The sequence below is a fragment of the Vulpes vulpes genome, chromosome 10, assembly GCF_048418805.1.
Source record: "Vulpes vulpes isolate BD-2025 chromosome 10, VulVul3, whole genome shotgun sequence".
In the NCBI taxonomy this organism is placed as follows: Eukaryota; Metazoa; Chordata; class Mammalia; order Carnivora; family Canidae; genus Vulpes; species Vulpes vulpes.
Window position 1 is genome coordinate 32,862,186 of NC_132789.1, and position 26,688 is coordinate 32,888,873.

Below are 26,688 nucleotides of genomic sequence, written 5' to 3' on the forward strand. Positions count from 1 at the left end.
AATTTTACGTAAAGTTGATTTAAAAATGTGTGCAATTAATGGGAGTCTCAGCATTAGCCAGTGGAGACAGATAAATTACCCTAGATTATAAGGGTCTATAAGGCCATCATAGTCAACTGAATATGGGACAAGGAGTTAAAAAAAAAAAACCTCAAAATTTATTTCTTTGTATAATCCAGGGATCTGGTAAAAAAATACAGACACGTGACTTTTTTTTCCTCCCTAAAATGATGGAGTTTACGCAACTGTCCCTTCCAGTTTAAATTATTTCATTTACCCCCTAGCCTGGCTCCTTCCCGCACGGCTGTTCACTGGGATGGTAGCTGTTTATCTTTGTCCACCTTCTCTCTCACCTACATGCACGCCACCACCCCATGGAAGATTCGATGGACATGGACATGAGGCCCAGAACTATCTTTGCAGTTGAATTACAGGGTGACAAAGATGAGCACTCTAAGGTGGATAATGATGAAACAAGTACCAATTATCTTTAAGAATGGTCAGTTTAGGGGCTAGTGCAAAGGATGGATAATCGTACATCGTGGAAGCAGAGGCAATGGACCAAGGCAATCCAATTGATGTTGCGCTGGCAACTTTGAAGACCAATGGTCTCCCTTGAGGGCCTGGAAATAAACCACCTGTGGTCCCATGGAGGAAATGTGGTTCAGAGCCTGTGACACAGGTGGACGGCAGGAGATGCGGAGTCAGAGGACCATGTGAGCTCCATAACGTATCTGGAACATGCGCTGCCCCGACAAGTGGTAACAGGTTTCCACAGGAAAAAAGTAAAACTTACTGCTGATGAAGATGAAGAAGATGATGATGATGGTGGTGGTGGTGGTGATGATGATGATGGTGAGGAGGAGGCTGAAGACAAGCCTCCAGGAAAAAAAAAATCTATAGGAGATACTCCAGCCAAAAAGGCACAAAAATAAAACCAGAATGGAAAAGATTCAAAACCATCAACACATCAACACCAAGGTCAAAAAGGTCAGGAATCCTTCCAAAAAAAAAAAAATAGGAAAAGATGCCCAAAACACCAAAAGGACCTAGTTCTGCAGAAGACATTAAAGCAAAAATGCAAGCAAGTATAGAAAAAGGTGCCATTGTTGGCACCTGGGTGGCTCAGGGGTTGTGCGTCTCCTTCAGCTCAGGTCATGATCCCAGGGTCCTAGGATCGAGTCTCTCATCAGGCTCCCTGCATGGAGCCTGCTTCTCCCTCTGCCTGCGTTTCTGCCTCTCTCTCTGTGTCTCTCATGAATAAATAAATAAGACCTTTTAAAAAATAAACAATACTAAATGAGGGAGAGAGATTTTTATTGGGATGAAGCCGGGTTTTCAGTGATTCAGAAACCCTGCTCTGGTGAGTCTCGGAGCCAGAGAGACATGCAGTATCTTAGCACCTTAATTTCCTCTGTATGTCTATCACACTTATATGATCTTCCCAAGGGCTTTCTCCTGATGGGAGATTGGGGGAACTTCAGCAACATTGGATGATGAAGATTCAATTTTCAGCTTTCCATCAGACATTTCATTGTTTGTTCTACAATATAAATTTTGAAGGGGGGAGGAGGTGGGGTGTAATAAACACTTATCTTGATTTGCCTTGATGGGATGTACTAGTGTCCTAAGTGATTTATGTTCTCATCCTAGTCCCCTCCAGGAAGGGAAGCAGCTTTTGAAAAGAATCACATATTCTTTTTAATCTCTAACTCAAATCTATAAGGTTTATTTTTTTCAATTTGGACTCAAGAAACAGAAGTTTGAGATAGGAAGTATTGAATGGTTATATTGGTTTGTCTGTTCGTTGTATACACACACACACACACACACACACACACATTATCAGTGTTTTATCCAACTGAAAATCAAATGTCTTAAGTCTTATCACTCTACCAGCATCTGCTCTATGGTCAACATGCCTTTAAATCTAATGCCCATCAGATGCAGGCACACTTTGGTCGCAGATGACAAGTGTGAGGCTACATCTGTGAACAGGCATCGCTCAGGGGGACACTCAGAGCTAATCCTGCATATCCTTAGAGCCCAGGTAAGTCTGAGCACATGCGAAGGAGGCCCACAGGCTCTACAAGAAGTTTATGAGAAGCAATTTATCTACAGAGAAGAAAAAACACATGGAAATGATAATGATTCCATGTAACAGAAAAGAGTGATAACTTCTGGATGATACGGGTGACCCTCGTACTAAGGACCAGGTACCCAGAATCTCCAAGGAGAGGCTGTGGTGAGACCACCCCACAGCCCTGCCACCGAGGTCCTGGTGCTGAGCGAGGCCTGTGCCCCTCTTGGGAGGGAAGGTCCTGCTACTATTGTTCCCAGATACCCATTCACTGGGTTCCATGATGTATCCAGAGCTTCAGCAGGTCTCTAGTGGAGTGTGTTTGCAGTCCAGACCCCTGTGTCCATTGGTTAAATACTCTGGAAGCCTGAGGTAGAGAATCTCTAGATGAATGCTGTTGTGTGAGTGTGAGAGTGAAGGTCTTCACTTCTCAAGTCGGCCAACTTGACTCTTCCTCATGTCCAGTGTTCTAATCGTTCTTTATCCTCGACCAACCAGCTGAGCTGGACATCATTCCCATGAATCAGACTATATTCCTACCCTGGCTATTCTTTCTACACAAGGTGGGTGAACAGTGTCCATTGGGATGATGCTTCCCCCCTGCGATTCTTCAGGATACTCTTGAGTTGGGCTTTGGTGGAGCCCTCCTCCAGTGTTAGCTAGCATGCTGTCCTGAGCAATGCAGCTAGTAGGCAGCTTTGCCGATTTCCTCCTCCGTTAGTGAGTCAGAAAACAACCCCAAAGTGGACTTAAATTTGAGCCAAGGAGGAAACTACCATGTGGCATTCTTGGTGACAGGAGGTTGCCTACGCATGGAGCTTGTTTGTGTCCTCTCCTTCTGTGCCTCTGGTCTGGAATGTACCATCTCTACCTCAGGATAGGTATCAGCTGGGCCACCCCTACCTTTGACTTGTTGGTGCTCACAGAACCTGGACTATGAAAGAGCCGTTCTGATCACATGGTCACTTGATGTGTCCAGTTTGACTCTCCATCACTACCAGGTCCGTAGCTCTTGAGAGCTATTTTTGTACAGAGTACGGCAATGTGCTATGATGTCCAAAACTGAGTCCATTACCCTGACTTCTTTGAGACCTTCATCCTGGGGATGCCCAGGTATTTTCCAACTGCAGAGAGACCCTTGATGTCCATTGAGTTGTGTTGTTCCAATGACAGGGCTGCCCGAATGACCACCTGGACCTCAGAGCCCTTCCATATTCTGAGCCCCACTCAAAACGGATGGTCTCTTATGTCTGTCAAGGTCAGCTCAGGCTGCTGTGCCAAAATTTCATAGACTGGGTCTTTGTCAAATAGCAGATGTTTATTTCTCTGTTCTGGAGGTGGCCAAAAAATACTTTGGGGGTTATTTATTAGCTTGAATTTTTCTGCTTGTTAGTATTGTTTGCATTGTCAGTTGTTTGCAAAGGTTTTTGTTATCATGATCAAATTAACATAATAAATGTACGATGCATAAAACTGAGCTTCATCTTTGTTTGGGGTTCATTGTCTGTGGCTCAATTTCCTTGACAAATTAAACAAATGTTATCATTTTATTTCATATAATTTGTTGTAAGGAAGCAGAATTAAGTCAATTACATCAATGCCAGGACAATATATTGTTTTAAATTATTTATTTGCACACAAAATCAAAACTGATATAAGTAAATTTGCAGTAGTAATAGCACGCAATTTATCATTCCCTCTAAAAGCCATATCTCAGCATCTTCTGGACATCTGTGAAATATAATCTATTCTGAAAGACTATGCTTTTTTCATTTTTCCCCAGATTGTTGGAGCTGAGACATTTCGGAACACTAATTGGGCTTACTTTGGTAAATCATATATTAAAGGTGATCTCTCTCTAATAAGCACATGGATAGTATTATGCAGAATTTTATTTCATTTCATTTAAATACTTCAATTTATGTGGTTGACATAATCCTAAAGCTCCACATTTATAGCTATGACAAAACCACTCTTTATTCAGGATTTTTTTCAGCAGAATGGATTGTATTTAAATGTAAATTTAATTTTATGAAGCTTTAAAAATATGTTTTTTTGACATGGAGAAATTTGAAAAAGATAATGAAGTGACCTGTTGTAACACAGAACAAGAATTATCCCTCAAATCTTAATCAGTTAATATAGTTCCATAAAAAAAAGAATAGTCATATTAAAGTTAGAAATAATTTAAATGTGATAAAGAAAAATATATCATCATTATATTTATGTGAAAAGAAAGAATTAGCTGACTCTAAATTATTAAAGTAAATCAACTGCTGGATTCCTCTGAAGCTCTTTGCAGTAATATTATCACTTTTTGCAGAGACCTTTTCTAAGCCTATTCTTCTTGGGTTTTTTAATTATTAAAGATTTTCACGTACTGCTGCTAGAAACTGGGTATGTCACGTTTTCTAAGGGGCAGGTGGCTACCTCCCTGTATGTACATAGATGAGAAACAATAGGAATATCACTTAGTACTTAGAGATAGCAAAGGAACCATTAAAACAAAACACACAATAGTTCCCATCTTGATTAGGGATAAATTCAGCTGAACTGATATTCTAAAATTTTTTAAAGCCTGCTCATTTTGTAGTTGTAATGGATGACATAACTTTCAAAGGACATGTTTTACATTTGTAGCTCATGTGGCTTATTAATATTGATTCATTTACTTGTTAAGTGAAATAAAATGCATTTATGTTACATTCGTGCTCCAAGGAAAACACAGAAGGATCCTACTGAAACCGATCTGTGATTGGCTTCTGCAGTCTCATCAAAGGTTCTTAGATTAATGCAATTACTGTCAGCATTATTAATGCCAATGACAAGCTCCAGGCTTTCAATTTATGGAGATTTCCCAAGTTTGTGACTCTGTCTATGAAACCAATGGAAATAGTGTTGCTCAGCCACAACTTTTTTCTATTGTCACTATGACGGTATAGAACCCACCACCAAGTAGGAGCGAGAACTGTGGCACACCTTTACTGCATTACTGGTCCTACTTGGAATATTGGTCAAAATCACAGACAGTAGAGAAAAATGTAATTTGAAATATATGATACGTGTAGCCTAGGGATTCGACAAGTGAGTTATACTGCCATAAAAATCAGAACAATGAACTAAATATATATAGTTTTTGTTTAAATGCAAACCACTAAAAACCAGTGTCACATTTTCCTTCCTGTGGCAAGAAAACTTAGCTGTACTAAATTCTAGAATTTAAAACGCATACCTTCAAAACATTGATATTGACCAAGACATCAAGTTACTAAAAAAATTGTGTCAAACATAATTCACAGAAAGTGTCTGAATGCACTCCATAAAAAATAACTCAAACTCATGTAAATTTACTTGATGACAGTTCCGCTCTACTTTTGGGAGCATTTCATATGGCTGAGATGTTAATGTACGCTCCTCCATTTATTAGAAAAAAAAATTGGAGTCAGCAGCTGGTGCCCCATGAGCTCCATTTTCAAGTCATGATACAAATGGTGTGGGATTTAATCACCACTCAATAACTGAAGATTTCCCCCTCTATTGAGCTTACTCTTTTAGGTGTGAAAATCCCTGTGTTTTTTTTTTTTTTTTAAATTCTGTGTTCTATTTGTTTTTGCTTAGGACTCTGGGAAACCCACAGACTAATACATTGACCCTATTCTTAGGGGTTTTGTTGAAGCACGCATCTTGAGCTGATCATATCTTCTTATTTCATCTTCCAGCTTAGCACTGTGGTGAATGTTGGGGTGCCATTCCAAAGTCCTTCTGGGGAACACTGTTATAACATCAACAGCGTAACCCCCCCCAAAAAAGTGTCTTTAATGGTACGTGTCTTGCTCTTGTCAGGTTCAGATTTCTACATCAATATGGCAGATTGAGTTGACACTTCCATTGAATACCACTGGTGATAGGAAGGGACTTTTCAAAAGACATATTATCTCAGGAAAAAATGAGAACAGAAGGTACAAGAAGCATTCTGAAGAGTGAGAAACAGATAACTGGTGGCAATTAACCCAGCAGCTGGGAAGCCTATGTCAGCAGTGGATCACGCTGAACAAGTTACCTGACCACATCCCCCAAAGGCTCAGATTGGCTGCGTCTAGGACACATTGATGGGCGAACCTGGGGCTAAAGCTGAATGCTTACTCTAGGTTCTTTTTAAAAAAAAAATGCTAAGACCCTCTATAGCTTCTTTACTTTGAGAATCCAGATGGCTACTCCTCTCTCGTGTGACAGAACATTGGAGGTGTTTTCCAGAAAACATTAAGCAGAATGGGGAACAGAAGGCACAGAAGAAGCAGTGTAATTAAAACAGGGCCATGGATTGAGATTTACTTGGTGGATACTGAGTCCCCACCCTTTTCTCCCACTTGGTTCCTAGGATGATGGTGGCCCAATGGTAGCAACCAGGAAGAGAATGCTCTGGTGTGGATTGGGGTGCAGCTGGAACATCACCATCCAAAAGGAAAAACACTTACATGTGCAAAGATGAGATTCCCTCCATGAATGAACAATCCCAGTGTATCCCAGTCCACAAGCCCACCCACGGATCAGCCTCTAACTTACATAAGAGCAGGCAGATAGAGATCACCCTATACTCAATTAAACCACAAAATCAAAATCAGAGACTAAACAGATGAACAGACTAAAAGCCCACTTGGAGGAAAGAGAAGAAACTAAAAATATATATCAGTAATATCAGCAGAGGAGAAAAGAGTCTGTTAAGGAGGAACAGGCTGCTACATAAAATGAACATCAAAGAACATAGTCTCGAAATAAAAATGGGGGACAGACAAATAAAAATCAAATGTGAAATCTCAATAAATGGATTGGTGGGTGAATTGAACAGCGGTTGGGTAAAGAACAGAGACATGGGGAATGCATGACCAAAAATGTGAATTTAAGAAACCACAAGCTTCAGGTCAGGGATGCTCCAGGCACCACAGAGGTGAGACTGGCCTCCCAGCTGCAGGTCCACCAGCACGCCATCCAGACATCAGGAGGACCCGTGTCCTACTAGTGAAGGGACCAGATATCCCCGAACTGAAGGAGATGGTGCTTCTGGCAGACGACTGCAGCACAGGGGCCATCTCACGTGGGATCAGCAGCTACTCTTGCCCCCCGACCAGCCCTAGAGGAGGCCGACCACAGCCAGCCAACGGGGCCTCCAGAGTCCACCCAGTCTGGGTACCACCGCCCACAGCAGCTTTGCCAGGAGCAGACCACTTGCCCTTGTGGTCCCAGGGTGCTTGTCAGAGTACTGCCTTTCACCCTCAACTGTGCCTAATTTGGGGCACAAACTCAGATCATCACCCTAGTCACGTTGGGGCCCATCCATCTCTGCTGCCTGTTAGCTCAGCAGCCTGAGAGCCAGACGATGAAGTTCCCCAGTGACTCCTCTGGGTCAAGTCACGGAAGCAGAGCTGTTGAAGGATCCTGATCATGCGTCCACCTGAGGACGGCCAGCAGGCCCTGTGCAGAGCCTCTTCTCTACGCCACGACCAGGAGGATGGGGTTGTCCCAACCCAGCCTGTACCTGCCACCTGCAGTCACCCCTCTTGTGACATTTTCCAGTTAACCTCCCCTGAGGACCACCAAGGAGCCCGGTTCTCCGTGAGGCTTTGAGGGACAGAGTTTTTAGCCACATCAATTCCATTCTTCTGAAAATCTTTTAGGAAGTAATCTCCGAAAGGGTGTCTCTAAATTGCTGAATAGAGAATTACCATAAATGAGTTCTCCACTTCTGCATTGGCTCCGTTTGTTGGAAAGAAATCGTTTTACTAATGAGCCAAAACCAGCCATTAAATTATGTGAATTCACCTTCTTTGGATGCCTGCAGATCCGGTAGAGAAGAAGCTTATTCTCTGGCCTCGAGTGGCCTGACAGTATTTCTGTCCTAAAATGACTCAATCCTGGGACCTCAAGAGCCAATAAATGCCACAGACGGCAGTGATGGTTTCCTATCAATCAGGGACAATTTGTTTCCTCTCCTAGGAAATCCCCGGCTCTGTCATCCCTTAACAACAAGGGGATTTATCCTTCCCTCCAGAACCTGAAGCTCTGATCCACACCCGACCCCAGGGCAGAGTGTTGACCCAGGGACGCTCCTTTGGTGGGACTCGTGCATCCAGCAAATCACCTCTGGGTGGGGGGAGCGTGACCACAACGGGGAGCCAGTGCACACACAGCCCACCGCACAGGGTCCTCACTGGCGTCTGGCCCCGGGTCCAAAGTCGGACAGGTGGCTCTGACACACCTCATGAGTGGGGACCCCTCGTGGGCTCTCACCTGAGGTATTGAGCAAGTGCTCGGTGCTCATCTCTACGGAGATCACATCCTATTTTGGTTTTTCAGAACTTAAATAGGGCTAAAGAGTAAAGCAATAAAATACAAGATACTGGCTCCTATTTTCTGTTTATCATCCAAGCACCAAATGAATTTTCAAAATAAATGTTTTACCAGAACTTAAAAAAATAAAAATAATAAAAAAACATGGGGCAAAGCTGAGTTGCCCAGATTATGCCACCTGCAGCTCCTTTAGATCAGTTGCCAGTCAACCAGCCCCTCAGAAGCCATAACGGCTGCAAATGGGTGAATGATCCAGCAAGCCACCCAGGCTGACAGCTAAACCCCACAAATTCATGAACCCAATGAAGACGTGTTTTTTTATGCCACCAGCGTTTTGAGTTGTTACGTCACATTATCACGGCAGCAGATAACAGGTACAATTGCAGGTACTTGAATGTTGTAATGATCACCACGGGCAGCTGATCTAAACTGAGGACAGTTGGGATGCCTGAGTGGCTCAGCGGTTGAGTGCCTGCCTTCGGCCCAGGGCATAATCTTGGAGTCCCAGGATTGAGTCCAACGTCGGGCTCCCTGCATGGGACCTGCTTGTTCCTCTGCTGTGTTTCTGTCTCTCATGAATAAATTTTAAAAAATTAAAAAATAAATAAATAAACTGAGGACAGAGAAGTAGTGATGGGAGTGGAGGTGGGAGCATCTTGGGACACGAGCCTACAGGCGAAACATGCTCACAGGCATGGCATTGGTCACGCTGGGTGAGCAGAAGTAGCTCAAGGTACTTACCAATTATTTGTGAGTTTAAATTATACTTGTAAAACATATTACATATATTTTATATTTTATACTGTAACATATATTTATGTTAATATTATACATCACACATAAGGATATAATATACTGTGCTGATAGTACTGTACCTTGACTACTTAATATTTATAATTGTTGGTTGAAGGAGGCAATGCTTTTCCATTTGTAGGGATAGAGCTGAGACTTGGAGAAGTCAGTGGCAGGGCTGATGTCAAATTAGCAGGAAGAACCAAAACCCACAAGCATATCTAATTCCAAAGTCTCTATCTCTTTGTCACTGCATTATGTTGACTCCTATTCGAAATATTTCATTCCCTCAAATTATCCACACGCATTATTGGTCTGGGCATTTCTGAGGGGAAAACGTTTTGCTTGGGTTTTGTCCATTTGTTTTACTTATTTCAAGAGGGACATACTCCAAAGATCTGGGCCTGCTGGGAAACAGATGTCCTCATGTACCGATAGAGTCCAACCAGAGCCGCCAGGGCATCCCTACATTGAGGTTCTTCTGTTCTTCTGGGTCATCCATCAGGGCTAATGTTAAGTGGAAAACTCAGGTGAAAGTGGGAAAGAGAGAGAGAGAGAGAGATCGAGAGAGAGAGAGAGAGAGAGAGCAAAGGGGAGTGAGGCTGGGGAGTTAGGAACTACATGCAAAATTCCAGGAGACAAAACTCCAGGAAAGATGTTGGACATCACAGGCAGCTGGGCTCTGTGCAATTGCTGCAACTTTACTGACACCCCACTATTTTCACAGAACTTGCACATTTGGAAAAGGCATAGTCATGTTTTAAACCAGGGAGGATGGACCTGCCATATATAAAGCTTGGATATTACTTGAATATTGGCAAATCCGTAAGGATTCCCAAAGAACATGTTCTTTTCTTGCTTTTATTGCTACCAGTCTGGCAATTGTTCAGTTGAACTGCTTGTGTTTTCAGTTTCATTGCAAAGCCCAGAGTCCCCAGAGCCCCCCCCTTTTTTTAAGATTTTATTTATTCATGAGAGACACAGAAAGACACAGAGACACAGGCAGAGGGAGAAGCAGGCTCCATGCAGGGAGCTCGATGCGGGACTTGATTCCAGGACCCCAGGATCATGACCTGAGCCAAAGGCAGACGCTCAACCCCTGAGCCCCCCTGGGACCCCCAGAGCCACTTTAAAGTGTAATCACAGGTGAACATTTTTTATTTTGGATTTATTTTTGTTCCTTGTGACGGAATTGATATATCGTGGCTTATCTCTAATATGATATAAATATGATTGCTAATGGAAGTTTGAAAAAAATATAAAAGGGTTTTCTTGTTTACTTACATCAAGCTCTCACTCAGCCTAATGCTGGAAAATGTTCATTGGGGAAAACCCTTTCCTCATGTTAGGAGGGATGCCCATGAGATATATAGTTCTTAAATATAAAAATAGATGTTCAGCAACAAGATAAAAATACATTACAGCAAAGGCAATTTAATATGACATCAGTATGTTTGTGTCACTTAACCCTTTTATAAATTTTATAGACTTGTAAAAAGTTTACAAAGCAAATTACAACATGAAAAAATCGCGTTGTGGTCTGGCACTGCATTTCTATTAAAAACGCAGAACGTTTTGAAACTGTACTTTAATGTCTTAATATAATACATTTATGAAACTCAATCCCATCTTAAGAAAGCTTTCTACCATGTGGTTCATGTTAGTAATACTCCTTTCTAAATAGTGATCACATCACTGCTCTTGCAAAAGCAAATGCAACCTCAATATTATGCAGATATAATCACTGTATCTACTGAAAAACAGCGAATGGTTTTGCATCAACAATGTGCAGGTATGTGCTGAAATACAATTATAATACTAAGGGGAATTGTATGGTATGATTCTCCCCTTAGACTTCTAATGCAGATTATTTTTTTTTGTTTGTTTTTTGTTTTTAATTTAAGTCAACACTTGTTGCATTTCCTTCTGTTCTATTGGCAAAATTGCCATGGGTTTTATTGTATGACACCAAATAAAATGCAACATTTAGAGAGCTCATCGTTTTCTCAATGAATTCAATAGATATTGACCAATCAGTCATTAAATTCTAGTTTATAAACTTGGCTCATATGGATTAAGAAAGATAATTTCTGCCCTCAAAGAGCTGAGATAAAATTAAAATGAATAAGGGGAAGTGTTGATAGAATGATACTTCCGTGTGATGCTACAATGGAGGAGAGAATGGATGGGGGGGGTGGTAGAGCAAGAGGGCTTGAGGTGGCAGGAGGGTCACGTGATGGGGAACAGACTAGGAGACAGGTGCACGGGGCGTCTTCTGCAGCCAGAAAGCATATCTTACCTACTCCAGATTTAGTTTGCTGTTCCTACAGACAATGGATGGAAAGGAATCTCCTCTTTCCAAAGTAAACACCAATGGTTTCCATGTAGTTAAGGAGGAAGTTGCAATAGTGTGCCGGTGTGGACACCTGCTCCCAAAGCTGAAAAAGGGAGCGGGCCGCGCCGTCTTACTACCTGCACAGTCGCCCCTGGGGCTCCATGGGCAATGAACACACGTTCAACAGGTGTGGTGAAGACTCCACGGAGGACTCCGGTCCTACTTGGTATTGAGCTGACCAAGTAGTTTCAAATATATAGAAAACTGTACAAATCTTACATTTTTGGATTTTTTCTAAAAATCAGGTTTTTTTCCCAGTACTTATTGATCAAGAGAGTTTTCATCGCATGGAAACCCTGACAAGTCCTGTGTTGTTTCACAGATGCTTCCACTGCTGGCCTGTCTGGAAAACATTAAGGAAGTTTCTTCAATTTCTTTGAGGGACACTGTGGCTTTGTCCTGACAACTTCGGAGTCTGTCGTCTACGTAATATTAACACTTTTTAATTTTGAATCTGTTGGTTGGTAATAGCTGGTTTTAAGGAGCAGGCCCTCCATTTGATGGTGTTTTTTGAGACCAACCAGATGTTGTTCATGGGGACAAACTTGCAATGAACAGTGAATAATTCCTAGAGATCTAAGGCACAGTACAGAGAACACAGACAACAATATTGTATTACAATCATTAAACTTGCTAAGAGACTAGATCTTAATTATTCCAACCACTAAAAGCAAATTATAATTATGTGATGATAGAGGTGCTAATTAGTGCTGCAATGACAATCATATTACAATATAGAAACGTACCCATCAACATGTACGCTTTAAGTACACACAATGTTAAATATCAAATATATTTCAATTAGCAAAATATATGCCAACCAAATTCCTAAGGATGAGAGCTCTTGGTGAAATTTATAATTTGGATAAATATTAAAATAGAGTATTACAACTCGAATAGACTCATACAGTTTTATTGCAAAAAAATGACTAACTTTTCATCTACATATTAACGCTACAGATAAGGGAACAGATTCAGAGAAATCTATTTTTGGACAATAAATGCCATGTGTTACAGAGTGCCTTGCTGCTTCTATTTTTGGTTCAAATTGGTTGAGGAATGTATTTGAAAATATTAGCCTTTGAGAAGTAACAGAAGGATGGAATTCAACTTGACAAATATTATTGCTTAATGGAATGGAAAATAATTAAAGTAAAAAAAATTACTGTAATTTTTCATTTTCAGTGTTAATTTTAATCTAGATAACAAAATAAAACTGACTTTATTCGGTTTTCTTTTTTTTATGAAGACTGTTTTCCCCAATCTGAATATTGTTGAACAGTTTTTTTCTTTAAGGTAAAATGTACAGGCCTCATAAACAACTAATGTCAAAACATATCCAATCTTGTTTATTAATTTTTATATCATGTTTCCCCTTAGAGTGGTTTCATACAAAAAGGTAAAGTAGTATCCACTCCGATCTTTGTGTTCCCATGGTAACAAGCTGATAATAAACTATTTTATTGAAGCTATGCTGCTTTACTTCTTGGCATAATTCAAGCATGCTTCTGATTTTCCCACCTCAAAGGAAGGGCCTTCCTGCCTGGGGCACCTGCAGTGGGTGCAGAGCAGCTCGGTGCACCCCACCTGCTTCGGGGAGCTGTCCCCAGCCAGGCTGCTGTCCTCGCAGGTCCTGGGGACCCTGTGCTGCTCCCAGAGTAGCTCCTCATCAGGAGGGGGGTCAGGGCATCCAGGGTGGAGGTTTATCTCATCTTCGCACTTCGCACTTCGCACACCCCGGGTGTGTCCTGGCTCGGTCCCCCCACTTTGGTGACATTAGTACTGACATTTTTATGCTGCTCAAAATCTCCACCTGCTGATATCACCACAGGCACCTCATTGCATTGAAAGGAATTATCAGCATCAGCCCCTCAAATAGGATTTGTTTAGAATTTCATTATACTGATAATTTCCAGTATATTCATCTAGTTTATCTACTATTCTACAATATGATCTGGAAGGTGATATCTTAAATACCTGATACATGAATAGGGGATATGAAATGTGGATTTAATTAAATACCGTTTCTTTAGGAGCAGTGACAGGATTTCATGCACCTTCGTTTTTCCAATAAGGAGCCATTGAGTTCATGATATATATATGTAGTAAGGGTGGGGCCTGGTAGGTGGGCAAGGAATGCTCATAATCTCACCTGAACTGGCTTAGAATTTTCTTCTGTGTTTCAATTAGACCTGTATTTCCCACTAATTAAGAAGAAACTTCTTATCAGCCTCACTCATCTCACTAAGTCGGTGAGATACATGCTGCATGTATTTCTGTTCTTTCTTGCATCACGTCCACCGTGTTCTCCTAGGTCACATCGTGCATCTCTTGGTGTCCTCATGCCTGTTAATCATGCAAATCAATATTTGTACCTTTAGTGGCCTGAATAAAACTTGTTTCTTTTAAAAGGGCCATGATTGGCCCTCTTCCTCCTCGGAGGCGGAGAGCCCGTTTGCGCAAACGTTCAATAAACCCTCTTGCTAATTGCATCTGCCTGTCTGGGGTCTGAGTCTCTGGGGCGTCCACCGGGACACGTTGGCACCCGTGAGCCAGGGTCCAACATTTGGGGGCTCGTCCGGGATCCAGGCTCAATCCTAAGACCGGTAGGAGGTAAGACCGAGCTCGCTAAATGTCATATCTGTCTCGTCTGTTTGTCTGACTGGCCGGGTCTGTATTGTGCCGGGTCTGTATTGTGCCTGCAGGACGCTGTACTCTGTATTTGGACCAGCGGGGGAGGCAGACGTGCCCGAGATCCCTGGTCCCCCTCCAGAGTCGGACTCCGGAGTGGTCTGGAAGAGGAACGAAGCCCCGCACTCCCTCCTCTTCGGGGAGGGTCGTTGTTCACGACCGCTCCCATCTGAATCTGCCGTGCCGGTCCTGTCATCTGTGTACGTCTGTCTGTTCTGTGTCTTTCTTCCTGTCCTCCTCCTCCCCGCTCACCTCTTTTCTACACCCGCGGGGCAAACTGTAACCACCCCTTTAAGCCTCACTCTAGATCACTGGAAAGAAGTCGCCGGCCGGGCACACAACCTTTCGGTCGAAGTCAGAAGATGAAAATGGGTCACCTTCTGCTCCTCAGAGTGGCCAACTCTCAACGTCGGGTGGCCCAGGAACGGAACTTTTAATATTGATATTATCTTGCAGGTGAAGGCCCCGGTCTTTCAGCCAGGACCCCATGGGCACCCTGATCAGCTCCTGCAGACTCTCCTCACCACGGAGGAGAGACCGCGCGTCTACAGAAAAACGGCCCCGGGGCGGATGGGAGGCCGCCCCAGCTGCCTAATGAAATCGAGGATGTTTTCCCCTTGGTTCGCCCGACCTGGGACTACGACACTGCTGCTGGACAGGCTAAAGGCGCTCCAGATTATCCAGCGCCAGATCTGGAAACCCCTTGCGGCTGTCTACCGCCCCGGAGACACAACCGACCCACACCCGTTCCGGATCGGTGACTCCGTCTACATCAGGAAACATCAGTCCAGGACGCTTGAGCCCCGCTGGAAGGGCCCATTTACTGTACTACTGACCACCCCAACCGCCTTAAAGGTAGACGGCACTGCTGCTTGGGTCCACGCCTCACACGTCAAGCGCGCCCCATCAACGAGCACCGCTGACGCCAGCCAGGACGGACCGGGCGAGCCACCCCAATGGAAGCTCCACCGCACCCAAAACCCGCTCAAGATAAGACTTTCAAAAATTGTTCAATGACAGTTGTTATATTCCTACCTCTCCTAGCGCTCTTCACCTCCGCCAAAGGTGACCCTCATGCCCTCAAAATGTTAACCTGGCAGGTACTAACGTCTGGGGGTGACGAGGTCTGGTCTATAACTAAGACCGCCCCCGTGGGAACCTGGTGGCCTAACCTATATCCTGACCTATGCAAGCTAACCATAGGGGCCCCTAGCCCATGGGACCTGGAGGGATACTTGGACACCTCTAGAGCCCCTAACGGAGAAAGCCCTCCAGGGCGACTGGGATTAGACCCATGGGGAGGATGTGGCACGCCTGACAGAAGGGCCATGCTAAGCACTCTTCCCTTTTATGTCTGTCCCGGGTACCACAGAGATCGCAGGCTAAATCCCACCTGTGGAGAAGGGGAACACTTCTATTGTAAAAATTGGGGGTGCGAGACTAGGGGAGACACAGGATGAGAGGCCCTCCTCCTCCTGGGATTACATCACTGTCAAGGCTAACTATACTCACCCGGGGTTACCAGGAACTCTGCAATACTACCGCCCCGATTTTAGGGACTGACTCTTACCTGGAGCCCCAGCCGGGAACTTGGTGGGCATGCAACAAAGTCCTCACCCCCTGTGTGTCAGCTAAGGTTCTAAATAGCTCAAACGACTTCTGTGTCATGGTGCAGATCATACCCAGGGTGTTCTATCACCCTGCTGAAACTCTAGAAAATCAGTATGATGAACATCCCACCCGTTTTCGGCGCGAACCTGTCTCCCTAACCCTAGTCGTTATGTTGGGACTAGGGGTCGCTACTGGGGTGGGTACTGGCGCAGCTGCTCTGATCCAGGGCTCACGACGTTATATAGAACTCCAGGCAGCTGTCGATGAGGATCTACGGGCACTAGAGCAGTCCGTTTCTAAGTTAGAACAGTCCCTCACCTCACTTTCAGAAGTAGGACTTCAAAACAGGAGAGGCTTGGATTTACTACTCCTGAAAGAGGGAGGACTGTGTGCGGCCCTGGGAGAGGAATGCTGTTTCTATGCAGACCACTCTGGAGTCATTAGAGACTCCATGGCCAAACTCAGGGATAGGCTAAATAAAAGACAAAGGGACCAGGAGGCCCCGCAGGGCTGGTTTGAAAGCTGGTTTAATCAGTCTCCCTGGTTGACCACCCTAATCTCTACCATTATGGGCCCTCTAGTTATCCTGCTCCTGCTGCTAACTTTCGGCCCCTGCATCCTTAACCGGCTGCTCCAGTTCACCCGAGAAAAATTGTCTATTACCCAAGCTCTGGTATTAACAATGTCGGGCCCTCCAAACTGAAAAAATAAATGTTCCCTAAGATTTTAAGGTTAAAATCAGCCCAAACAAAGAGGAGGGAATGAAGAAACCCCCCCTGTAAGTAGGATCAGCCCTAATCCAGAGGCAGCCCATCCAGGTGCCTTCCTGAAGCTTTAGCACCAAAAAGCATTCTGTTTGTGATAAGAAAACCATTTCCCCCCACACCCTGATTGGAATGTCCCTGAATAGGTTCATGTTGACCTTCTGAGAAATCAACCTGGATGCTATGCGACTCCCGCGGTTCTTTTGTCTTTAAGCGTTTTTTTTTTCTCTTTTACTTTTAAAAGATACCTGTAATTGCTAATCGGGGCTCTCTTCCTCCTCGGAGGCGGAGAGCCCGTTTGCCCAAACGTTCAATAAACCCTCTTGCTAATTGCAAAAAAAAATAAAATAAAAAAATAAAAAAATAAAAGGGCCATGATTAATAAGAAAATACTATCTGATTGTTTGACCTAATATGACCAAAACAGAGGCAAGAAAATTTTATGACAAAATATGCATGTAAATTAAACATATCACTGTCCATCATAAATATGATCTAATAAATATTTCTATACCAAACTTGCAACATTAGAGCACAAAATAACAGCAATTTTAATGATATTTAGAATGACAAATTTGCCCACTAACTCTATGAGAGAACAATCATGGAGGGGAGAGGGAGACATTTACTGGGGCAAGAAAATTAAAAACAAACAAACAAACAAACAAAAATACTCCGAAAGTAAAAAATGTTGTCAAGTATTTCTATTTGCTTAAAGAAGGAAACCGCTTTTCTAGCTGCAGCAGGCAACCCCATTTGCAGTTATGAGGAGCCTCTTCTAACATGCTTACGGGAGTGACCTCGGGTGCTCAGGACAGGGTCCCTATTGGGAGAGATGCCCAAATGGCCCTTCACAATCCCTTAGTGGTGGTGAGACAGACAAGAGAAGCCAAGTCACAAGGCAGGATTCTCCCCCAACAGCAGTCAATTTACACCTTTCCGGAAGTGGGACTTGCATATCTTCGTCTACTTCATGGAGTTCATTCCACGGGCCTGCCTCTCAGCACACATACAAGAATTTTCCTGGTTTAACCATTAAAAAAAAAAGATTTTATTATTTACATGAGACAGTGAGCACAGAGGGGAAAGACAGAAAGGGAGAAGCAGATGCCCTGCTGAGCAGGGAGCCCGATGCAGGACTCGATCCCAGGACCCTGAGACCATGACCTGAGCTGAAGACAGATGCTTCACCAACGGAGCCAATCAAAAGCCCCACAATTTTACTACCTTTTTAAAGATAACTCCTGTATATTCTCACAGAGGAAGGGACATGATGTTATAGGCAGAGATGAAATAATCATGAATGGATCAGGGCTTGAATCCTAACCATATCAATAATTTGTCTGTAGATAGTTCACCTGCGTTTTCCCGACCATAATTGCTTTATGTGGGGGTTTAAGAAGCTGGACTAAATAAATCACACCCTCTTGCAAGTTTCATCAACTATCAGCATCTTAAAGTAATATTTATGCTGTCTACTACACGGTCCATTGCGGTGAATTTGTAGGTACATGCATCACGTACATTTATCCTATAGACCCGGGTGCCAGCTGCACTTGTGCTCTGCTGCTACAGCAGATGACCATAACTTCTGTGACATAAAACCATATGCATTTAATATGTCACTGTCTCCATGGGTCAGGGTCAGGGCCCGACTTTGCTGGGTTCTCTGTTCTAGGTCTCACGAGGCTGAGATCCAGTACTTGGCCAGGCTGTGTTCCAGGCTAGACACTTCAGCGAAGGAAGTGTCCACTCTGAGCCCCTCAGGCTGCTGGCAAGTGGATTTCCTCATGGCTACCAAGTTTATGACAGCTTGCCTCTTCAAAGTCTATGGTTGAGAGGCCAAGTCCCTGCCTCCTCACATCTCTGCCTCCGAGAAAGCACTGGGAGCTCTTTTGTGGGCTCACCTGATTGGATCAGGCCCACCCAAGAAATTCTCCCTTTTGAGTAACTCAGTCAATTCAGAGTCAACCTGAATCACATGTGCAAAATCTGTCCCCATTTGCCATAAACCAGGACACAGTCTCGAGCGTCCTGTCATGGCAGGCTTGCCCTGTTTTATCTGTTGGATGCAGATGGCATTCCCTGCCCACCTTCCAGGGAGAGCTCACACCAGACATGAGTACTAGAGAACAGACACCAGCAGGGGCCTCCTTAGGGTGTGCCCACCCCACCAGCTCTGTAACAAACACTGCCCAAACCCTTGGATTAGGAAACATGAGTAAGACAATGCACTTTCCACCCAAGAGTTTACCGTCTAAAGATTGGAGGCACCAGTAAGCAGACACGAGGCCCATAGCTGGTACCCCACTCAGAGGGACACGAGTGAGTGCTTCCGTTGCTGCTGGAAGGAGTGAATGCATGGGCAGAGCTGGGTTCTCATCTGCAGTGAGCTGGGAAGTCCTGCTCACAGACAAGACAGGCACTAGGTCAAAGGAACGGTCACTCAAGTTCCAGGCAGGTGATGTGTCATTGTGTGCCAGAAAATGGAGGCCAACCATTGATTCACCAATGCAGTGATGATGCTTGGGCATGCACCATGCATGTGCAATGCACAAATCAGCGTGTTTTCTGTGTCATGACTGTGATTCCCAGATGCCAGTTCAGCACTGAGACACATCTTACTCAACTTCTAGGACTTTTGGCTTCTGATGACTCAAATCTGAGTCTCTGTATGGAAATTCCTTGTAAGCAAGAAGAGCTACTTGTGCTGTGGTTGTGTTCCCCCTGTGGCCAGCAGCTCTCTTCCAATGACTGGTCCTGCTTCAGGTCATTCATGTCCTCGGAAGGGCAAGTGTGGCATGTTGTTGGAAAGGTGGCTACTGCAACCCCTCCCCTCAGCTATATGGCTTCGTACTTCTCTCATTACCAAGGGGTGGCATCTAGTTTACATCCCAGGGAGCATGGGGTGGCTTGAGGACAGGCCCTGGTGAAGAACATAGCAGAAGTGATGTGCTGGCGCTTCTGGAACGCACACCTCAAGAGGCCTTGCAACTCCTGCCACAGCCCTTTGGGACATCACACTAAGACCATGTTATAAAGAAGCCTGGATGAAAAAAAAAAAAAGAAGAAGAAGAAGAAGCTTGGATGAAAGATCTCACAGAGAGAAAGACCTACCTGCCCCAGCTTTCCCACCTACCTGCCAGCCCATGGAATGTGCATGAACATGCCCAGGAAAAAATCAACAAAGTACCCAACTACCATTAAATCAAGAGAAATAACGTTTCATTTGTACTTGTGCTAAGTTTTGGGCTCATTTGTTAAACGACAGTAGATAACATATATAAATGTGTACTAATAGTACCGAAATACATGGCATTGGCTTTGGAACAGAGCAGTGGGTGGAGATTATAAGGATGGTAAGAAAAAGCCTATTATTAGAATTATTGGAGCCTATGGACCTTCAGGTAATGGTTATGATGCTGGAGGAGAGGGACCCAGGTTCACATCAGGCTAAACAAATGGCAAGACGATTGCAAGTAACTTGAGTTTGAAAATGTGCCTAAGAAATTATGGATTTAAGATTTCCATAGAAATCTTAGGTCATAGGGACACCTGGATGGCTCTGTCGGTTAACTTTCTGCCTTTGGCTTCCAGCTCAGGTCATAATCTCAGCGTTGTTGGATCAAGCCCCACCTCTGGCTCTACATTCAGCACAGAGTCTGCTTGAGGTTCTCCCTCTGCCCCCCCTCAAATAAGTAAATATTCTAAAAAAAAAAAGGAAATATTAGGTCATAGAAATAACTTTTTTTGCTTGTTTGACTATATTTAACTATGTATTTCTAACATACAGGAAAAAAGAAAATGATTCACTTTGTAAGCAAAAGATTAGAGAACATATAGAGGAGACAGATGTGCTGGATTGGAAGACAAAACTGTTTTTTTTTTTTTTTAAGATTTTATTTATTTATTCATGAGAGAAAGAGAGAGAGAGAGGTAGAGACACAGGCAGAGGGAGAAGCAGGCTCCGTGCAGGGAGCCTGACATGGGACTCAATCCCGGGTCTCCAGGATCACGCTCTGGGCTGAAGGCGGCGCTAAACTGCAGAGCCACCCAGGCTGCCTAAAACTGTTTCTCATCGGCTCTTCTGCAACCACAAAAGTTATTCAGCGTAAAATCAAAAGTTGGAAAATCAGGGACAAAGAAGTCTTGGAATATAAATTAAAAGTGTGAAAATCATTGTTTGGCATGTCCATGTTCAATGAGCTCAGTCATGGAGGAGACTGCAGCAACCACTCAGGCCAAATGGTTCATCCCGGTGACATCAGCCAGGACCCAGGCCTGGAGGGATGGGCCTTGAATGGGACAATCATGGAACAGGGAAGGAAGCTATCTGTGAACCCGGGAGCATGGGCTCCCCCTCACCACAGCATACCCAGTTCACACTTCTGCTGGCAACATCTCCCAGGCTATGCCTCTGATATGACCCCATCTATTGTGGGGACCATGCATTTGGTGGAAGACACAAAAGTCCACCATCACTGAGACTAATCTATCCTTTTTTTTTAAAGATGTTATTTATTTATTCATGAGACACACAAAGATAGGCAGAGACACAGGTAGAGGGAGAAGTAGGCTCCATGCTGGGAGGCCGATATGAGACTCAATCCCAGGACCCCAGGATCATACCCTGAGTCAAAGGCAGATGCTCAACCACTGAGCCACCCAGACTTCCCAAGACTGACCTATTCTGAGTAGGGATTTGCCTCTTGCAGGTCCTCTGTACCCGAGTGCACGCAGAGTATTTGCTCCAATAACCCTACACTCTACAAAATATCACACCAGAGCATGGTGTCCATTTTCCACCAAAGTAGGTAGAAAAGAAGGCACCTAATCATAGGGTCCCCTCATCCTATCACACATGATATGAATCAGAGCTACTACCCTCATAGATGGGTCAACTTTTTAAATGCAAGACGATGTCCTGGAAGGCTGAAGTGCCATTCTCAGCACGTGATATGCCTCCGGTAATGGCCACAGGGCTTTGGTATAAGCAGATGGGGTAGGCAATTGGGTCCAGTGATGAAGGGCAGCAGTAGGAGCGGAAGGCCTGTCATCAGTCTGCGCTCCGCACTTAGTGCCTCTGTACTGCTCCCACTCTGGATGGTCCCAGTTCCAGAGGGAACTCATCATACCAGGGGCACAGCAGGGGCCCCATCCATGGTAGGCCTGCTGCCCAGCCACCTGGTGCTCACCGTGCCCAGAGAACATTAGGACATAGGTTGTTGATGGATGTGGAGACAGGATGATGAGGACATGGGGCGCGAAGGGTCAGGGGTTATCTTCTGACAGTCCCCTCACTACTTTCAAAAATAAATGAGCGGTGATGGGGGTTCAGACGTGCTAGGGGCCATGGGGTAGGCCCCTCTATTAGCAGAATCATTGCCTGAGGGTGACGGGAATTGAGAATGGGTGCTAGAAGAGACTGAGGAGGAGCACCGTTCTGGCGTGGGGCTTCGCCCTGCTTACCTTTCACATACACGTTTGCCCAGGATAGAGACCAATCAGAATTTTAGCAAAGCTGTGCCCCTGGGGTGACTTTGTTACCTACAGCGTGTCAATCGGGGCTGCACGAAAGATGCGCTACAGGCTGTCCTGCTGTGGGTCACCCAGACCCCTGCAGTGCTGAGAGTCACTGTCACAGTGGCAGGAACCACTGTGGTCACCACGTGTCCTTCCTACAGGCTCAGCTCCAAGGAGCAGGGGCCCCGAGGTCCAGGCCACCCCACTCGCCCAGGCAGTCAGCACTCGGCATTGATCAGCATGGGGGCACCAAACCCAGAACCTCTGGCCAAGGCCTAGGGCCAGTGTGCAGGCCAGTCAAGGGCAGACCTTCCCCTGGTCCCCCTTCTGCTCCACCCTGTCCCCTCCATCCTTTACAGACATTCCCTTTAAGAGCCAATCCCCATCGGCTTCTACGTGCTTTTCATCTCAGCAGTTTCTGGGGAACCCTACTGTTCCTGGAGGGTTTTTACTCCATCCTGTGGAAGCTAGCATTTGCACCGTGAGCCGTCTTCCTTTGCTTGGAAGTGACAACAACATAATCTGAAGAGCAGGCCGTAAAGAACGGGTACGTTTCTCCCCTTTGTGGATGAAGCTTCACACTTCATGCTCTTATTTGTCTCTTGTGACACTTCTTTTCTCCCAGTGTCCTTACTTGGGACACCCGGGAAAAAAATGCCTGGGACGCAGTCTCTTTAATCGTTGAAGTGGAGCGTATCACCTTCTTAACTGTCACTAGAGTAGACAGTCGCTGTCAAGAGATCACCTCCGCACCAAGGTCGCTGACAGGAGAACACGCTTCCCAACTGCTTCAGGCACCAGGTGGGCATGGGGACGACCGATGGCCGGGAAGCCCCAGGAGCAGTGCCCACGAGGGGAGATGGTCTCAGGGTGCAGCCACAGACCACGGACAGGTGTGAGCACTTGGTTGCATGCACAAAAGGAGCTACACGTGCTCGTGTAGGTGTTCTGTGCAAGATGCCAAGAGAAGCAGCCGCCCTTGCCACAGAGACCCAGACACGGTGAAACAATCATCGTGACACGCCACGGATGCATGTGTTTCAAATGAACATGAAAACGATAACCGTTGTGCCATGACTCAAACATCACATAAGTATCTGAAGAAAATTCTAACATAAAGTGTTGGAAAGAAAACCTACCCTACATGGCAGAAAGCACACTTCCTATCACCTTCTGTGTGAATGTGATACTTGGCACGTCCACCGCTTGTGCGGAGCTCAGGCTGAAACGCTGACTTCTGATGACCCCGGGGACCCTCCCACTGTCAGAGACGGACAGACAGAAGGGGTGGCGTGTGTCCAATGGCTGACAGTGACGAGGGCAGCTGTAACATCCCTCTGCTGCACTAAATTTTTGGCTTCTTGTCTGCTCTCTGACCTTCCCTTCCCTTACACTCTCGACTTTAAAAAACGAGTCACTGTCACCTCTTCCTCTGCCCCCTCGAGATGTAAATCTGTGTAACCATCTCCTGGCTTGATGGTCTTTCTAACAGGACTTCTGAGAAGCCTCCCCTGAGTCTTCGGGAGGGTGACTTTGGGGGCCCGGCTTGTCCCAGGAGAATGACTTGATGGTTTACTTGAGACAATTTTTGGGAAGGTGACATAATATTTAAATGGATCAGATAGGGCCAGAGTTGACTCTGGGTAATAAGCTGGGCAGGCTGCCAGACCTCTGATGATCAGTTCTCTTGACGGAAATGTTCACAAAATTGCTCTTACTACTGTCCCTCGGACACTGTGCCAGTGTGTGCTCATGCATCCCTGTAACCTCCAGGTGGTGCCCTCAGCCTCCTAGAAAGCCCTCAGCTGACCCCAGGCACTGAACTGAGAGTCCACGCAAGATGGACACGGCTGCTCCTGGCCACCCCTCATCCTATGACCTTTGCTTTCTGTCTCCCTTCAGCTCTGCAGGCCTCGCTGGTCCTTTTCTTATATGAAAATCAGATTTCTATAACACAAAAAGAAAACTGGGTATTTTTTAACTATATGTATGTCCGTAACAACATTTGAATTTCAAAATGATTTGTGATAAAAAGATTTAACCCTTTTTTTTAAAAAATTAATTTTTATTGGTGTTCAATTTACCAACATACAGAAAAACACCCAGTGCTCATCCCGTCAAGTGTCCACCTCAGTGCCCGTCACCCATTCCCCTCCAACACCTGCCCTCCTCCCTTTCCACCACCCCTAGTTCATTTCCCCGAGTTAGGAGTCTTTATGTTCTGTCTCCCTTCCTGATATTTCCCAACATTTCTTTTCCCTTCCTTTATATTCCCTTTCACTATTATTCATATTCCCCAAATGAATGAGAACATACACTGTTTGTCCTTCTCCGATTGACTTATTTCACTCAGCATAATACCCTCCAGTTCCATCCACGTTGAAGCAAATGGTGGGTATTTGTCGTTTCTAATTGCTGAGTAATATTCCATTGCCAAACTGTGGAAGGAGCCTCGGTGTCCATCGAAAGATGAATGGATAAAGAAGATGTGGTTTATGTATACAATGGATTTAACCCATTTTTAAGTTAAAACTTCTGAGTATGAAACTAACTTGCTGAGGAGCACACACAGGGAGAAGACTTGAATTGAGATTTTTGAGCCAAAAGAAATTGTTGTTTTCACTTTTCAAATTCACTCCTTTAATGTAAAATAAGTGTCTTGATTTCCCTGGGAAAGCCCTGATGTGATCTTTGACTCTCAACATGTCTTCGTTTACAAAGTCAGCCTTTCTTGGAGCTTCTGGAAAGCCAAGCCGAAGCCATGGGCTCCCACCCTGGAGCTCACAAGGTGTTGATCTGAAACGTCACTGATTGGCTGGAAGGACCTTCTTTCTTTAGAGGAAATTCAGACATCACTGGGTATGTGTGCAACACACATACATGCACACATGCACAGTTTCCTCCCTCGAGAGTTTGTGAATGTCATGATCTCACAACCCAAAGAGGGATGGAGGCACCCTGGGCCCTCCTAGTCCCAGTCAAACCCCTAAACCCTTTCCATGGTGCTTGATCTGAATCTTAGAACGCCTAGCACATACGTTTTACGTAGAATTTTTATTTTTGCAAGTCAGAAAATTGGGCTCTCTTAAACCAATTTAAACCAACAAAGGAATTTAACATCGCATAACTGAGAAGCTCAGAGGAAGTAGTCGGGGAGGGGGGGGGGGGGCGGCGGCACTTGGGAACCAGAGCCTCCAACAAGGTCCTTAGTTCATTTATTTCCTGCCTCTCTCTCCCTCTTTCCATCTCTCTCTCTCTCTCTCTCTCTCTCTCTCTCTTATTTGCTCCTTCTTTTTTTCCGTATGCCTTTCAAGTAGTCTCATTTACTGTGGAGACCAACAAGCACCTCCAGGCTTAGCGTAAACCAACTATTCCCTTCTTTACCACTGGTACCATCAAACATTCTGGGACGGCCTGATTCTTATAGTGATGATGGTGTGGGTCAGATGCTCATTTCTGAACCAAACGTTGTGGTCAGGAATAGAGAACATGTTAATATGCCAGGCTTATCATTGTGTGCTCATCCTTGGAGCTATAAACTGATTATTTCTCACCCAAAGACATAGCCAGACAGTGGGAGAGTGGGTGCCTCCCTGAAGGAGTAAGAATGGAGAAGAGGATGGATGCTGGGAAATGAAACACTGGTCATACTTTTTAACTTTGTTCAAGTTGAAAAAGTGTACAACTAAGTGGGGTGGATTTGTGTCATTAGAAGTCTTATTTTTCCACGGATGAAACAAATCAACACCTATATTAATCGGTTATATTTTAGGGGGAAAATAGGCATTTCCATGCTTTATCAGATTTATGGCCCTACCTTTTCTTTCCTATTTATTCTAAATACCTAGCACACATCTCTCCAGCTTGGGACAAACGCGACGTTCTCATCTTGGGCGTGATTCCCCCTCACCCTCTGCCTCTAAGCACTGAGGCTGTGGTTAAGAAATATTCTTTTTCTACTTTGCCCTACAGAGTATCTGGAGACCGAGCTATATGTGTCTGCTTACGTAGGACACCAGCAATCATGGCAAATTCAGGGTTCCACGTTTACTAAATGCTGGGACTTCTTATCCTTGTCCACCCTGCACCATTTACCAGCTTCTTGCACAATGTCTCATCCAGTTGTAGGCGAAGAGTGACCATCATAAGCCTTTTGAACGGTGCATATCTCTTATTAGATTTTAGCATGCTCTCAATAAAATTTGAGAGTGAAAAGAAGATACATTTTCTTAGGAACAGTGTTTCATTTTACAGAAAAAAATCATTCCATTGGAAATTCAGATGTTTTTTCATGTGTGGTAGAGAAATTAATAAAGAATCTAAACCAGCTTGATTTAGTTATGATATGACAGTTTATTGAGTGCTTCCAACTGTGCCCGACCCATATTATCTATAGTGAGTTGCAAAGGGTCCCTAGTCCTAGAGGATCGTCTGTGGACTGAGGCACACAAACACAGAGCACCAAGAATTGGCAGGTGTTGTTTTTC

General features: G+C 44.6%; 1 pseudogene; it reads left to right on the forward strand.

The window, feature by feature from the left end:
- Window positions 1-374: 374 nt before the first annotated feature.
- On the forward strand, window positions 375-7,960 carry LOC112931994 (nucleophosmin-like; annotated as a pseudogene).
- The last annotated feature ends 18,728 nt before the right edge of the window (window positions 7,961-26,688 follow it).